This window comes from Mus caroli, unplaced genomic scaffold (genome assembly GCF_978045245.1).
Source record: "Mus caroli unplaced genomic scaffold, Mus_caroli_1 scaffold_2, whole genome shotgun sequence".
Classification (NCBI taxonomy): Eukaryota; Metazoa; Chordata; class Mammalia; order Rodentia; family Muridae; genus Mus; species Mus caroli.
The window spans coordinates 32,411,822-32,428,258 of NW_028227257.1; positions in this window are offsets into that span (position 1 = coordinate 32,411,822).

The window sequence follows — 16,437 nt, forward strand, 5'->3', positions numbered from 1 at the left end:
TTCTCCTTCCTTCCACTCCTGAGAGTCACATTCCCAGCCCCTCTTCCAGCTCAGGCCCATACTTTCATCTGTTCCTCCTAATTCACTGTCCAGCTTTCTTCTGCGCTGAAGTCCAGGGTGTTAGCTTTTATGCACTACATCTGTAGCCTCTTTGTTCTCTTTCTGATTGAGAAGCCAGGGGCCCCATGGGTGTGAAGAAAACAGAGTCAGAGTGCTTAACCACCTCCCTTCTCAAGATCTCACTGTCCCCTGGATATATCATTGTCCAAGTATAACAGCTCCTCTTTGCATCTTTTTCTCCACAGCTCTTTGACTACACTAACCCTTCTCTTCCCTTGTCGTATCACACTGCTGATCATGTTTCTATTTCTGAGCTTTGCATTCCATCTTGGTGTTTTCTTGTACCCTTCTAGTGTTGCCCAGATTGAGCACGATCAATATGTTCCCTGTCAGAATCATTAGTATAGGGGTGTTTCCAGACTGACATTAAGATGGCATTCTGGGATTGAACAGCCCTTAATAGATGGAAATGAGATATAAAGGTTCATGGCACCAGCAGCATTAACATCACTCAGTCGTCACAATAGCTTGAATATGGAGAACATAGAGACAAATGTATTGGGGTATTGAGAACTGGTCATTTGTAGCCATGGAAACAATGATGCTTGTGAAGAATCAGAGCCTGCTTCTGATGGCCATGATCACATATACAGGAAATAGCAGGAGTTCCCAAGCCATATATATATATATATATATATATATATATATAGAGAGAGAGAGAGAGAGAGAGAGAGAGAGTTCCCAAGCCCCAAATACATACATTTATGCTGCAGATATAACTTTTAGTACCTCAGAGTGTGATTCCAGAGAGAATTAAGTTCACTGAGGTCATATAGTTGAACCCAAATCCAATATGACTAATATTTTGTCAAAAGAGAGGACACAGAGAGGGAAGAGCACATGAAGGACAAGGGGACAAACCTCAGAAGCAGCCAATGAATGCTAAGGGCACTCCATCTCAGACTTCCATCCTCCAGGCCAAGCAGGAAACAAACCTCTGATATTTAAGACTCTCAGTGTGTAGTACTCAGGTGATACTCTGCCAGCACGTGTGAAAAATTGCTAAGTACTTGAAGGAGTCCTCACAGTAGCTGGCATACAAGCTCAAGAACATCACTAATTGCACTGAGCAAAAAATAACGTAAAGGCTTCCAGACCAGGGGGTCTAAATATACAATTCAATAAGGTCAAATGTGTGTGTTCTCTTAGAGATGCCCACTCTCTGTCAGTCCCATTTCTAGGTTTTCACTCCCACCTTAAAACTTCCATACAATTTAGACAGCCCCCCTGCAGTCTCAGACTTCCAAAGAAGGGAGGCACAAAGCAGGATGCAGTGCTTGCACATTCAGCAGCTTCTCTGTTTCATAGACCCTTGGGAGCTAGATACCCTGCAAACTTCCATGAGTCCTAAAACTCAAGTCTAGCTCATTAAACTTTCATGGATATCTTTTAAACATATTATATCACAGCCCGATTTCAGAGGCAAAGACTAGTAAATATAGCTAGCCTTTATTCTCATGCTGACTTTATAGAATAGCTCTTTATACACTGAAAGAGTAAAAATGGTGATGTGCACTTTTAAAGAAAGAGGTGGTATAGGAAAACATACCAGCATCCCCCAAAAAGACAAGGTAAATAATTGAAATCATTTTTTTTTATAGAGGGAGAATATAGGATGACAAAAGTACAGCCTCTACAAGTTAAAATGATCCCAAAAAAATCATGATCAATATAAATATTAATTGAGGAGACAACCAAACATGGTGGCACATGACTATAATCCCAGCATGTAGGAGGTTAAGGCAGGATTTTGAGTTAGAGAGCAAGGTGAGCTATATAGCAAATTCAAGTCAAGTCTAAATTGTGGCAGTTCTTGTCTCAAAAACAACGAATATATGTAGCGGGTAGGGAATATTCTCTACAAGCAAAGGATTGTGGTACAACACAGAGGATCCAAGGTAGACATCCCCACTCTTGGTCACTTACCCATGCCCTAGACGCTCTGTAGGAATCTCCTCACCTCCCTTCTTGATCTTTTTCTGTGACTATGCCCAAAGAAATCGATATTGTGATGATTGCTCATTTCTCCTTGAAAAGCTCCTCTTTGCTGGTTGAGGCAGGCTGGGGTCCCCTCTGATGTTTGCCATCACTTCTACTTCAGCTATCATTTATTGCCCAACTTGGGCTCATTTCCATCACCTGGTGAATTAAATGACCAATTGTATTGTATCCTGTGACATCAGGGATGTCAGTAATCAGGGGTCCTCTCTTCCTTATTTACTTAACAAGATAGAAGCAGATTATGGGGCAATTTGCTAAGTAGAAGCAGCATGAAAGAGGGGTGCTAGATAAAGAATGTGAGAGAAGAGTCCTGTGAGTATGAACTTTGCACTTCTGGCCAGTCTGGTAGATGCTAATATGGTAATAGAACTTACTGGAAAGTGTTCTAAAAGACTAATGAGTAGGAAAGAACTAATAACCCCATTATTTTTTGCCTTTGCCAATACTATAAAAAAATTTCAAATATGCATCCACTCAAATGGAAAAAATCATCCCAAGCATAGGTCAGCTTGGATGACACCAATGTACCATATTAACTATGCAGAGTCAGCCCAGAGAGACTCAAACGCTAACCTAGAAATAATTGCCTGAGAGCCTTTGAGGGAAGACTTGGACACAGAATGGAGGACTGCATAGTGACTGCCTTCCAGGGAAACTTCCAGTCTACAGGCTATTGTGGTTTTCTTTCAACCTCAATATGATAATTTTTTCTTTATCATTTGTGCTGTTCTACACTCTGGTTATTTCAATTTCAGCATCATTCTGAACATTCATCTCCATGGCCACCAATTCTAGGCCATTCTACAAACACTCTAAGTGAAATATTAGTCACAGACCAAAGAAACTGATCCTACAAAAAAGCCAAAGTGCTTAGTGTTTATGTCCAGGCTGACATTTATCCCTAGCCATCCCTTAGTTAGGAAAAGCAGAGCCAAAGGAAGTCCAAACTCCAAGCATACCTGGTTAGGTAATGTGACTGGACAATAAATACCGTGGTGGCTTGATGTCTGATCAAGTCCAAGAAATATGAGTTGAGGATACATCCACCCTGAGTATGAAAATTTTACTCCAATTTGAGAAAGCAGAACCACTATAATCCTCATCAAAACCAGTTGTCAATCATATTGAACAGGCCAGTGCTTCCAGGGTGGCAGCCACTACCTACATGTGAATCATTTAAACATAAATCAAAATTAGTTTCCTTAATTAACACTAGTCACATTTCAATTTTCTAGCAGCTGAATGTATCCAATGATGAGAGCATTTGATCATACCATCATTGCAGAAAGTTCCATGTGATAGTGTTCTTGATCTCCACTTCCTGCAGGAATATCTCACATGCTACCCCACCTAATTATTACACAAAAACAGTGGGTAAGGGTTGGGGATTTATCCATATTAAATATGCAGAGATTGAGATTCAGAAGTCATCAACAATTCTTGTCATGAGATGCTTTCTTCCAAGAATAAAAGCCATTTCCATTCTCATCAGGGCAGTTGTGACTACTTTCAAGGAACCCAAGAGAACTGGCCTGTTGATGTTCCCTCACAGAGGAAAGAAATGGGGGAAGACCATTGAATTCCTTCATTTGAGAATTCAGCCACATCTGCCTAGACTCTCTGCCAACTTTGTAATTCTGTTCCAGCTACAATACTTGTGGTATGAGGACATACTACAGTATGTAGAGTACATTAACTGGAAGATTAACTTATGGGGTGACTCCATGATACTGCTTCTACCAGATCATGGCCCTTGGTAGTGTAAGACTTTGAAGTGATACATCTACTTTGGGGATCTTCCACTAAGTAACCCTTCACCTATGCTCTGTATGTAAACTTCTTAGTTTACCAAGTTGGATTTGTTAGAATCTCATTTAGTGTGCAATTGGTGCCCAACTTAGGGTGAATAGATGTTTGTTCCCATTTCCCCATGGGTACATTAACACAATACCTCCTCAAAGACTCCCAGGCATCCATTCTTAAGTACACACATGTTGGACTTAAACTGAGTACTCTGCTTAGATATCAGAGCTCTGTACCAAAGCAGCCAAACCATATACTGTAAATGGGGAGAAATTAAAGACTGGCACCATTTCCTGCTTAGACAACTAAGACAGTGACTGAAGTCTTTGTTCCACTTCAGTGTTATTGAAGATAAAGGAAGAAGGCATTGTCATAGTCTACTTAAAATCAATCACCTTAGCCTAGCATTCTCTCCAGTACCAGGTGGTTTTCATATGTGGGGTCAACCTGCCTCCGTCTCACACATGCATCCCCTTCCTTTCTTTATATTTCCTTCAGTACAGGTGCTAAATCTGGACTATGTTTTATGTTTTATGCTGATATTGTTGGCATTTTTGAAAGTTATTTGATGTCTAAGAAACTCATGAACCTTTTATTTTCTCCCTTGAAAATTTAAAAGAACATAACACGAAGAGGGAAGAAACACATTTATGCCCAGACAAACCTTGTTTCCAAATAAGATTTCCACTGTGTCTGATGATTCCTGCATTTGCAATTCATTCAGCTGCCACTAAGTCTGTGTTTTCTATACTACTTTTCAAGTCAGCATCTCCTAACTACAGTCAGTCCCCAGAACTATCACATTTGTGGAGAAGCTCAGCGCAGGAAACAAAACTGGTCAAATTCTTCCCTCTAGTCAGTCATCTCTGTTGGCTCTTTCCTTGTCTTTCTGACCCAGTTCCATCTTGCCTGCAAATTCTCCTGGACATCTGATGCAGGCAGCAGAGATGGGATTCACATGAGCCACAGCTGAGTTCACAGAGATGATTTGTGAGCCTCAGTATTTGCACATATGTGGTCATGCGGGACCTCTCTGGCCAGGCCAGCCGTTCTTCCCCCACATCTGTTAGTTAATCGGAAATCCAAATGTCCAAGACAGCACTGGGAAACAGAAGAAGGATTAGTGACCCACTCTGGAGAACTTCTCGTGCCGGAAACAAAAAGTATGCAGCTCTGTCTGTAGCTCTTTCCAGATAAGTTTGCACAAATGAATGTCATCATTTTTCTTTCAAATAAAAACCATAATACATAGAATAATGAAGAAGGTGCTGGACCCTCCAGCAGAGGCTGCTCACTACCATTTGAAAGCATTACCAGCAGCAGTGGATGGCTGCTCCATCTGCTTCCCATTGTTCTTCATCCTTCTGTCCATTCCTTGTTTCTGTTCCCTTGTTTCTCTTACTGTTTCTTTGTGTCTTTCATCTTTCCCTTGTCTCTGATCCCCAGAACAAGTTCAGGGACCAAACTCTGGGGAGCAATCCCCAGTGATTCAAATAATTAAAGAGTAAATAATAGTAATGAGTGCTGGCTCAGCTATGGAATCAGGAAAGCTCTCGTATACTATTGCAATGAATATTTTTTCTTCAATTATGGAGTACATCATGGAGGCTCCTCAAAATACTAAAAATAGAACCAGTTCAATCCTATTACTGGCTAAAACTCTAAAGAAAATTAAATAGGTATTTATAAAAGACACCTGTTCTTTGTGTTTATCTCAGCACTCTCATGATAGCCAAGACAGTCAACCTGAGTATCCAAAGATGGACAACTTAATAAGAAGAACATTGTGCATCCATACACAGTGAAATATTACTCAGGCATAAAAAGAGAATGAAACCCTGCTACTTAAGGCAACATAGATGAACCTGGAAGAAGCAGGACATTGTGTTAAATAAATTAACAGGAAGACAAACATCACATGGACTCCTTACATGGGATTTAAAACTTTGGCAACATGAAAGAAGAGGGTGGTATAAAGGTACCAGGGGCTGTAATGTATGAGAAAGAGAGAGGAAAATAGAGTAGAATGGTTGGCAATCATCTTCGAATTTTTAACTAAATAAAATAAATTGAGTGTTCTACAATGCAGTATGGCAGCCATACTTAAGGACTATTCATTGTATTCTTCAAAACAGCTACAAGAGAGGACTTAGAAATTTTCAGTGTGTAAATTGGGTGTGGGTGACATCATTTTAAGCAGCAGCATCAAGCACTTAGCACAGGCTAGTTCTTAGCATGATGGCCACATTTGAGTTAACACACTTTAGCTCAAAACCTTGTGGGAGATTTTATATGGTTATTCTTATTACATACTGAACTCAACTCTTTGGTTATAGAAATGAGGGGGAAGGGAGGGAGGGATGGGGAGAGAGGGGGAAAGGGGAGAGAGAGAGAGAGAGAGAGAGAGAGAGAGAGAGAGAGAGAGAGAGAGAGAGAGACTAAGAAGCATAGGCTAACCTCACACCCAAAGCAATTCTTCCATGTCAGCATCCCAAGTACTATTATAAAATGTGACCCACCCTGCCTAGCTCAGGAACTTTTTAAAAACCCTTTTTTCATTGGCTCTGGAACTTGACACACTTTACTGGACAGCTTCTCTTGGCTATTGGAAGTTATGGATAAACTCATTTCATCCAGATTAATTATGAATAGAAGGGAAGAGGACAATCTAGAAGGCTTAGAAGAGTCACAAAAAAAGTAAATTAAGGAATTGAAAAATTAAGCCTATGTTCAGTCCAATGGTTGGCTGTGAGCATCTGCATCTATGTCAGTCAGTATTCAGCAAAGCCTCTCAGGAGACAGCTGTATCAGGATCCTGACAGCAAGCACTTCTTGACAACCACAATAGTGTCTGGGTTTGGTGTCTGCATGTGGGATGGATTTCCAGGTGGGGCAGTCTCTGAATGGCCTTTCCTTCAGTCTCAGATCTACTCTTTGTCCCTGTATTTCCTTTAGACAGGAGCAATCCTGGGTTAAAATTTAGGAGATGGGTGGGTGGTCCCATCCCTCAAAGGGGGGGCCATGCCTAACCTCTGGATATGGTCTTGACAGGTTCTCCCTCCCCTTTGTGGGATATTTCAGCTAATGTCATCCCCATGGGGTACTGGGAGGCTCTTGCTTTCCTGGCATCTGGGACTTTCTGGTTGCTGCCTCCAGTTTCCCACCCCCCATTGCTACACACCTCTGTTCAATTTCCTGACCCTCTGTACATCTCCTCCATCTCTACTCATACCTGATTCTTCCCCTCTTTTGACTCTCCCCCTCTTTTGACCCTCCCCCTCTTCTCTTCCTCCCAAGTCCCTCTCATACTCCTCTTAAGCATAGGGACACCAGTGGAGGAGTTAGGGGAAGGAGCTGAAGGGGCCTTATCTGGCATCAATGTGAGGTGAGACCTTTGGTCCTGTGAAGGCTTGAAGCCCCAGTGTAGAGGAATGCTGGAGTGGTGAGGTAGAAGTGGGTAGGTGGGTGGGGGAGCACCCTCATAGTAGCGGGGTAAGGGAGAATGGGATAGGGAGTTGCAGAGGGGAAACTGGGAGTGGGGATAACATTTGAAATGTAAATAAATAAAATATCCAATTAAAAATAAAATTAAAGAATTAAGTGTAAACTGGTTGGATTGGCAGGTGGAAGTGAGTAGAGTGGAGGAAGGACAACCAAGAGCCAAAAGCTTGCAGGCTCCATGAGATCTCCCATTACTTCAGAGAATCCTTTACCTGACTTTACCCAGACCTTTGTGAGCTAGATCAAGCCTCAGTATCTTTATCTGAAAATGAGAAATCTGGTTTGGTCTTTCTTGCTCAAAAATTTGGATTTACCTTTACAAACCATTTTATGTTAATTCTCTTCAATGCCCACACTGATCAATGCAGAGTAAGAACAGACAGGTGCCACCAAAGAGAAATGGCTGCAGTAAGTGCATGCCAACTGGAGAAGCCATTCTTCGTCACAGCTACACATTGATGGCATAATTAGATAAGACTCTTCAAAAAGGAGCTTCTAAATCTAGACTGTTCTGGGTCCTTTGAAGTAAATGTTACAGTCCTTATCTGATATTCCCAAATGATGTATGACACTGGGAATGCAGAATAAGAACAGAGATATTTGCAGAGCACCTGCTGTGAGAGCTTGGAGCCCTGGTTCCATTGTATTCATTACAGTATGTAAACTAAAAGCTGTTCTACGTTCTATACTGTTGAACATTAGGATTATTAACTGAGTGTGGAAAACAATCTGCTAAAGCTCATTTCAATGAACGTCCAGGAGGAGGATCATAGGCCACAGGGGATGCATTGTAACCAAATAAATTTGAGCTCTGAGAATTCGAACAGCATCAGATTTCACATAATTTGTTGTAGAGGCATATGGAGTATCCACACATTCTGTGAATCAAACACTAAACGTATATGCATTTGCCTCTTTCTTTCTTTAACTCATTTTGCATGTTATCATGACAGAAAAACCTTGACAGTCGTCACTAATAAATTCTACAAGTTGTGGCAATGATATTACTAGTGTGACCAGTTCACTAGTGTCTTTGTAAGGACAATCTGTTCTATAAGATCAAATAGAAAAAAGTTACTGGGAAAGCTTCAAAATGCATAATCTAAAACTCTTCTCAGAAACCCAAGGGCATCTAATTCCTTGGGAAATTTCCTATGTGGAGTCAAGAGAAAAGAGGGGTAATCACCTTGAATAAAGATCAAACACGGAGCCACCTCTAAACCACGTAAGTTCCACCACATACCTCCCAGGTCCTGAGTTTGACTCCTAGCACAGTGAATAATGAGAAGCATGGGAAATAGGAAGAGGAGAAGGAGGACAGAGAGGAGAAGGAAGGAAGAGGAATAGAGGGAGGGAAAGAGGAGGAAGTTTTGCCCACTGGTACCTGGTTTCAATCTAAGACTAGAATCTGATGCACTAGACTATGTGGTCAGACTTCCCTTCTCAGGGGAGGAGAAAAAATAACCCCCACCTGAATCTACTAGAGTTACATTCTAGCTGTTTTCCTGACCCTTTGTCCAATTTTTATCTCCATCACAACCAGGTCTCTTGCCTAGCCTTCATCACAACCTGCATCTAAAGAGTAGGGTGCTCTTGGACCAACGTCTCATGTAGACCCGACCTTGGTCCAGGCAGATCCTCATGGCCTGGTCTTGGGAAAGTGTAGGGGCCCTGTAGACCTCAAGGAGCAGGGACTCAAAGAATAAAACAAGGCAAGATTTCTGACCATAAGTCAGTTCAAGCCCCACTCACATCCCATAGGAAGAGTGTGAAATAGCTGAATGGAGCTCTGCAGTCTAGTTGCAATGGTTTGGGTTTCAGGTCTACACTCACCACATTAGGTCCTTGGTGATTATTTTCAACCTTCTCACCCTTTGCTCTACTTATGTAAAAATGAAGATAACCAGAGTGTCTTTGGATGGAAATAATAAGCTCTTGTTTTTCTGTTTAGTTTTTTGCAGTATGGTGAACTGAAACTAAAGCCACATGCATGCATGCATACATACATACATACATACATACATACATACATACATACATACACACACCCCACTATATATATCACTAAGCGACATTTACCATCTTTCCTTTGCTTTCTATTTTAAGACAAAGTTTCATAAAATCTCATAAGCTAAATTTGAACTCACTCTATGAGGCAGCCTTGAGATCTACCTGCCTCATCTTCCACACCTGAGCTACCTATGATGTTTCAAATTGCCTGACTTACAGAGCACTTAAATTCACTCTTTTCATTAGTCATTAGGCTTAGGATGACTTCAAAATCCTTCCAGCAATGAGGGAATCTCAGTGTTAAACATTTGCAAGAATCTCATGGTCAACTCCATTTAGAAAACATAAGGATTGCCTGCTACACTATGATGTAAGCCCCAGTGACTGCAGGCCACACATGCCTAGGGAGATCTATTCATATCACACTCTTTGGTTCCTCCTTCCTCAAGTGGAGCATGGTAGGGTGCTAGGAGAAGCTGGTAACTTGTGAACTACTTTCAAAATGTCTCATTACATGTGGCTCACCCTTAAGGTAAAGAACTAAAATACCTAAGGCCATAACCAAGAGTTGCCAGTTCCCTAAGTAGAAAGATCCCAGGACTGAGGGAGTCAATTTAGCCTGTAGTGGGTGCAGAGGAGGTGTGTGCTATGACTTGAACATGTGTTGAACGTAATCTCCTGTGTAATGGTATTATGAGGTAGGGTCTTTGGGGAAAGTCATGGGGGTAGAGCCCACATTAATGGATTAAAGACTTTTTGAATGGACTTGAAGGGGTGAATGGTTAATACTTTTTGTTCTTCCACCATTTGAGGACACTGTATTCACCCCTTTCTCTTTGCCTTTCAATGCCTTCCACCAAGCCAAACACTCTCCAGATGTGCACCTTTCTTGGGCCCTTGATCTCTAACTTGCCTGACTTTATAACTGTGATAAATAGATTCTGTTGTTTATAAATTACTCGGCCTGTTTTCTGTTATAACAGCATGAATGGGCTCAGATAGAAGGTCTCTACAAAGAAGCAGAGCCAGAACAGGCACAGAGGGAAAAGACACCATGTGGCTCCTAAAAGCAACTCAAAGAGAGTAAAGCAGGCAGCAAGATCAGCTTCTGGGCTCCTGATGGTTTCCCGGTTCCTAGACTTGATCCCACCTCTGCCTCAGCTGTCTTCCTTGTGTAATTTCTATGCCCCTTCAATAAACTCAGCCTGATGCATGAGCATGTTTAAGACTGGTGTGCTCTTCCTTCAAACCAGGAATTCTAATAAGAACATATCCCTGTGGCCAAGTCTTACCTCAAGACAGACGTTAAAGCATCTCAGGAATTCATTCTGGACTGAGTAGACAGCAACACATCTATACTCTGAGCTCAGTAGGCTGCCTCACGTTTGCCCTAGGTTATTTTCAGTCTTTTTCATTTCTTAACATCACAGTCACACTTTTGAGTGCTGGGATGCAAAAGAAGACATTGAAATGTTAAAGGAAGATTGGACACTGGATCCAAATCCATAAATATGCACTGAGTAGAAGACAGACACACTGAGTTCACAGACCATCTTTATTGTCCTCTTGTTCCATTCTGGTGCAATTTTCTTTTAAGCCAACCTGCCAAATATTTGACTATGGTGCTATAAATAAAAACACATTGGGGACACCTTCAAAGCTAAGGAACTGTACCTCATCTTCCAGAAAATTCTCTTGTATATGATTATTGCTTTTAGACCCTTTCAGAAACCTGAGGAAAATAGGAGTCAACAACAGCCATTTCTGGGAGAAATTTAAGCTGTAAAATAGCTTCGAGACAAACTCCATTATGTTCCCAAGATTAATGTATGTTCAACTGTGGTCGGTAAAATAGGCAGAAAAATCTCAAGTGACCAGGAATCTGCGGATTTCAGCTGCTTCCTGATTTCACCAGGTGAAAGGACTGACATCCCTCAGTCCTAAGCCTCGGGGTCTCTTCCTTTCTGGCCCCACTCAGGGTAGATCATGCTGGAGAACTTGCTGAAGAGCTTTGTTGCTCCTCTCGGTTTCCTGTAAACTCCCCTTTTGGGGGGATGAAAAATCAACCTTGAAAACATTTTAATATGCATCAGCAATGATGGAAGCTGTGTTGCTGATGGTATTGTAAGGGTAGGTACTTACTCTATAGTTGTACCCCAAACTGCTCCCATCAGTCTACACAAAACCCATTTGACAAGCCATATGAAGTGATCCTATTTTGTAGCATTGTGAGGGCAGACCTTGTTCTAAGAAGTGGAAGAATTACTAGGTCTGGCTAAAGTTATAGCTTGATATGTAAGATGGTGCATGTACTTCAAAGCTGGTTGCTACCACTATGCTTCAGTTTTTAACTATCCTACTTCTTTCCTTTTTTATATTTTATCTCATGCTACCAACTAATTTGCTGATGTTTTCTGGGCATACACCATGGAAGGCATCACTCAGGTATATATAACTATAGATAAGTGAAGGACCCATTGAAGTCACAAGTTCCCAAAATGAACATGTCCTACAATGGATGTGAAACCTGCTGAAAAATGGAAATAACTCCTTGGTAATTTCAAATCAGTTTTGGTTGGATAGCTTCAAGGATGGATGTGGGATTATACAATAATGAACCATTTAACCAGTGGCCTAATGGCTGGTGTGAATAAGCCACACCCTGATGAGGAGCCCACTGGAGGCCACTCGAGCTTTCAGCCCAACCTCTCAGTACCTGATTCCATTTATGTGATATCATCTCATCCATGGATGATTTCACTTTTAGGGTCCCAAAGACCATGTGGAGAATGAGCAGCAATCCATTGAATAAAGCACCGGATGAGCAGCAATCCATTGAATAAAGAACCGGCAGCACAGAGCCTACCTTCCCTCATGAGTGTGGGCCACTCATATTCCCCATCAAGCTTGCCCTTGAACTTCTCTTTGTTGCTCCCACTCGAACAAACATGTAAGCTTTAAGAAGAAAAACCAAAAACAGCAAACATCAGTGAAATAGAGACATACTGCTATCACAGGAATCCTCAACACAGCAAGAGATCTGAGATAAAACTGGTACTTGAATATTACTTTGAGCCTTCCAATTTGGGGATGGACCATAATCAGAACAAGAAGGTGCCTAGAACTTCCAAGTGGTTAGAGGTTAAAAGATCTTCATGTCTGGAGCCATTTTCTAGACTAATAAATCCTGGGCCCAAGAGAATTAGCCAGTGCTGCTGAATTCCTGGCTCCCTGTTCTATAATGTCCAGTGCAACATCTGGCTCCTACAGTTTTCCTGCCTAAAACAGTTGGTGTTCAAGATCCCAGCCAAGTCAGCTTTCTCACCATTTAATGTTCCCTGTTGCCACATTCCTTCTTTTTCCCAGCCTGTGGTACCCAGGCAGGGAAGGGGGTATTCAGCTTTCTCAGGCAGAGACCCAGTTTAAGATGTATCAGTTGATCTCTGGCACCTGTATGCACCATGTAATGAGAAACAGGAGCTCTGCCCTCTTTCCAAACCCCTGGACTAGACCCCAGTGCTCCATGGCACCTGGCAGCTTGGTGTTTTCTCCCTTGGTTCTGCAGCAAGTCCTTTCTCTTGTTACATACTAAACCACTGCATTTTGGTCCCCAAATTCCTGTTGAAGTTCTAAGACCAGCACCTCATAATATAGCTGTATTTGGAGATGAGGGTCCTTAAAGTGAATTAACACAATATAAGTGATGTCATTGTGAGATGAGTTTAAAACATACAACACTGAGATGCACAAGTACACAGACACACATACACACAACCATAACATAAAAGCTAATGATTTTCAGCTGAAATTCCAGAACTTAAGAGGCTGAGACAGAAGTACCCCATGTTCAAGGCTAACTTGGGTTACATAGCTAGAGCTTTTCTCAAAAAACACTTTTAAAAAGTTGGTTTGGTTTGGTTTTGTGTTTTGAGACCGAGTTGCATGCCCCAGCCTGACCTTGAACTTTAAGGATAAGATTGACCTTGAACTCCTGACCCTCTTGCCTTTCCTTCTACCTCCCAGGTGCCAGAATTATGGGCTTGTGTCACCAAGCCTAGATTAAATTTTTCTTAGGTTAAAAAAAAAAAAAAACAGAGAGACAAAGAACTATTATGTTCCGATATAAAGAGATAACAAATAGAAATGACATTCTTGAAGGAACCAATCCTGTCACCTTGATGGTAGACTTCTGCTCTAAGAACTATAAGACTATAAATTTATTTCCTTTATAAGCCACATCATCTGTGATATTTTATCACTGCAGTCCAAGCAAATTAATAACTCAAACTATCACTTGTCAACACTGGAGCAACAAGGAAGAAAGGTCATTCATGAAGCCAGCATGTCACAAAGCTGATTCTCAGCACCCTATCCAAATTTAAAACAGGATGGAAATACAGACTACAAACTCAGGCCACTGAACTCTTTGAGTGATGTTCATTCATGAAGCATGCTGTGGGGTGCTGGAGTCTAGGTTGGTGTTTCCTGCTGGTTTCTCCTCTCTAGATTCAGCAAAACCTGCTTCCCCAAGACAAGCCTCTGTGCCTGTAGAGAAAGGGATAGGAACTTGGACCTTGCTTGATTATTCACTCCAAACAGATAAAATGGCAGAGAAACACCTGAAAAAATGTTCAACATCCTTAATCATCAGGGAAATGCAAATCAAAACAACCCTGAGATTCCACCTCACACCAGTCAGAATGGCTAAGATCCAAAATTCAGGTGACAGCAGATGCTGGCAAGGATGTGGAGAAAGAGGAACACTCCTCCATTGTTGGTGGGATTGCAAGCTTGTACAACCACTCTGGAAATCAGTCTGGCCGTTCCTCAGAAAATTGGACATAGTACTACCAGAGGATCCAGCAATACCTCTCCTGGGCATATATCCAGAAGATGTCCCAACCGGTAAAAAGGACACATGCTCCACTATGTTCATAGCAGCCCTATTTATAATAGCCAGAAGCTGGAAAGAACCCAGATGTCCCTCAACAGAGGAATGGATACAGAAATTATGGTACATTTACACAATGGAGTACTACTCAGCTATTAAAAAGAATGAATTTATGAAATTCCTAGCCAAATGGATGGACCTGGAGGGCATCATCTTGAGTGAAGTAACACAATCACAAAAGAACTCACACAATATGTATTCACTGATAAGTGGATATTAGCCCAAAACTTAGGATACCCAAGATATAAGATACAATTTGCTAAACGCATGAAACTCAAGAAGAATGAAGACCAAAGTGTGGACACTGTGCACCTTCTTAGAATTGGGAACAAAACACCCAGGGAAGGAGTTACAGAGACAAAGTTCGTAGCTGTGATGAAAGGATGGACCATTTAGAGACTGCCGTATCCAGGGATCCATCCCATAATCAGCTTCTAAACGCTGACACCATTGCATACACTAGCAAGATTTTGCTGAAAGGACCCAAATATAGCTGTCTCTTGTGAGACGATGCCGGAGCCTAGCAAACACAGGAGTGGATGTTCACAGTCAGTTATTGGATGTATCACAGGGCTCCCAATGGAGAAGCTAGAGAAAGTACCCAAGGAGCTAAAGGGATCTGCAACCCTATTGTTGGAACAACATGATGTACTAACCAGAACCCCGGAGCTCTTGTCTCTAGCTGCATATGTATGGAAAGATGGCCTAGTCGGCCATCACTGGAAAGAGAGGCCCATTGGACTTGCAAACTTTATATGCCCCAATATAGGGGAATGCCAGGGCCAAAAGAATGGGAATGGGTGGGTAGGGAAGTGGGGGGCGCTATGGGGGACTTTTGGGATAGCATTGGAAATGTAATTGAGGAAAATATGTAATAAAAATATTAAAAATAAAAAAAAAAGAAGTAGCAAATGCTCGCCCACCAGAAACATTCCACAAAACTGAAGAAGGAGGAGGAGGGGGAAGGGGGAGGGGAAAGGGAGGGGAGGGAAGGAGGGAAGGAGGAGGAGGAGGAGAAGGAAGAAGCCTGTTGAGTAGGCAAAATGATTTGCATGTCTGTCATCTTCCCAAAAATGTACTGTAACCCTATCTTCCTGCTGGCTGCCTTCTTTTTGCCATTCAGAAATGAACCTGGAGTCTCTTGAATGCATCTGTGCCCTTCACCTCAGACACTTTTCCCAGTAACTCATTCCACATGGACTATGCCCCATGCAAGATGAGCTCCACCAGGGCTCTCTATTTACTCTGAGTCTCCTAATTTTATGAACAATTTCCTAACAATAAGGCCAATTAGACCATGGCATCCTGCTCCAGGGACAGTGGCAGAATCCCCACCGAGAATGCAGTCCAGCTTGGCCGAGACAGAGCACTGTAGAGTTCTGAAAGGAAGACTCACTGCAGAATGGTGGCCAAGCAGACTGCCTGATCTAATTCTGTAGTTGTTTCTCCAGCCCTGAGAGCTCAGTGGTGCCAAGCACTTTCTGTGTCAGAGAAATGACTGTTCTGCCATCTTCAACAAAAGCAAGCGAAGTTGCTGCCTTTTCCATCATGAGAAGCCTATGTAGGGACAAGTCAGGTTCATGTTAAGGATTAGGAAGGCCCTGTTTTTGCATTACTGGAGTAATACCTGTCAAGTACCGACTATACAGAACAAACTGATAGATTTTAGGAAAGGTCAGCATGGAGAATAAGCCAATGCAATTCTACTGAATCAAATGTCCTCTTCAGGGGGAAAAAAAAGCCTCAATTCTCAGAGCCACATTTTTTATTAAAGTAGACTTTCAGTTGGTGCTGCAGACTTTACCAAACCCAGCAGTTTTGTAATCTTATGACCAGCAATAAATTTGCTTCAGGAGATCATTTTCCAATCAGTTCCATTACAGCAAACCTATGCCGTTGTGCTTACCTCCAAAATATACAATTACATGAATTAGCAGAGACCAATGAATTCTTAATTTCTTGCCTGTTAGTTCAAACCACATGAAATATTTCTGCAACCGGATATTTTTATTGAGACCAAAGCATTCACATTCCAAACAATGCATTTCTGT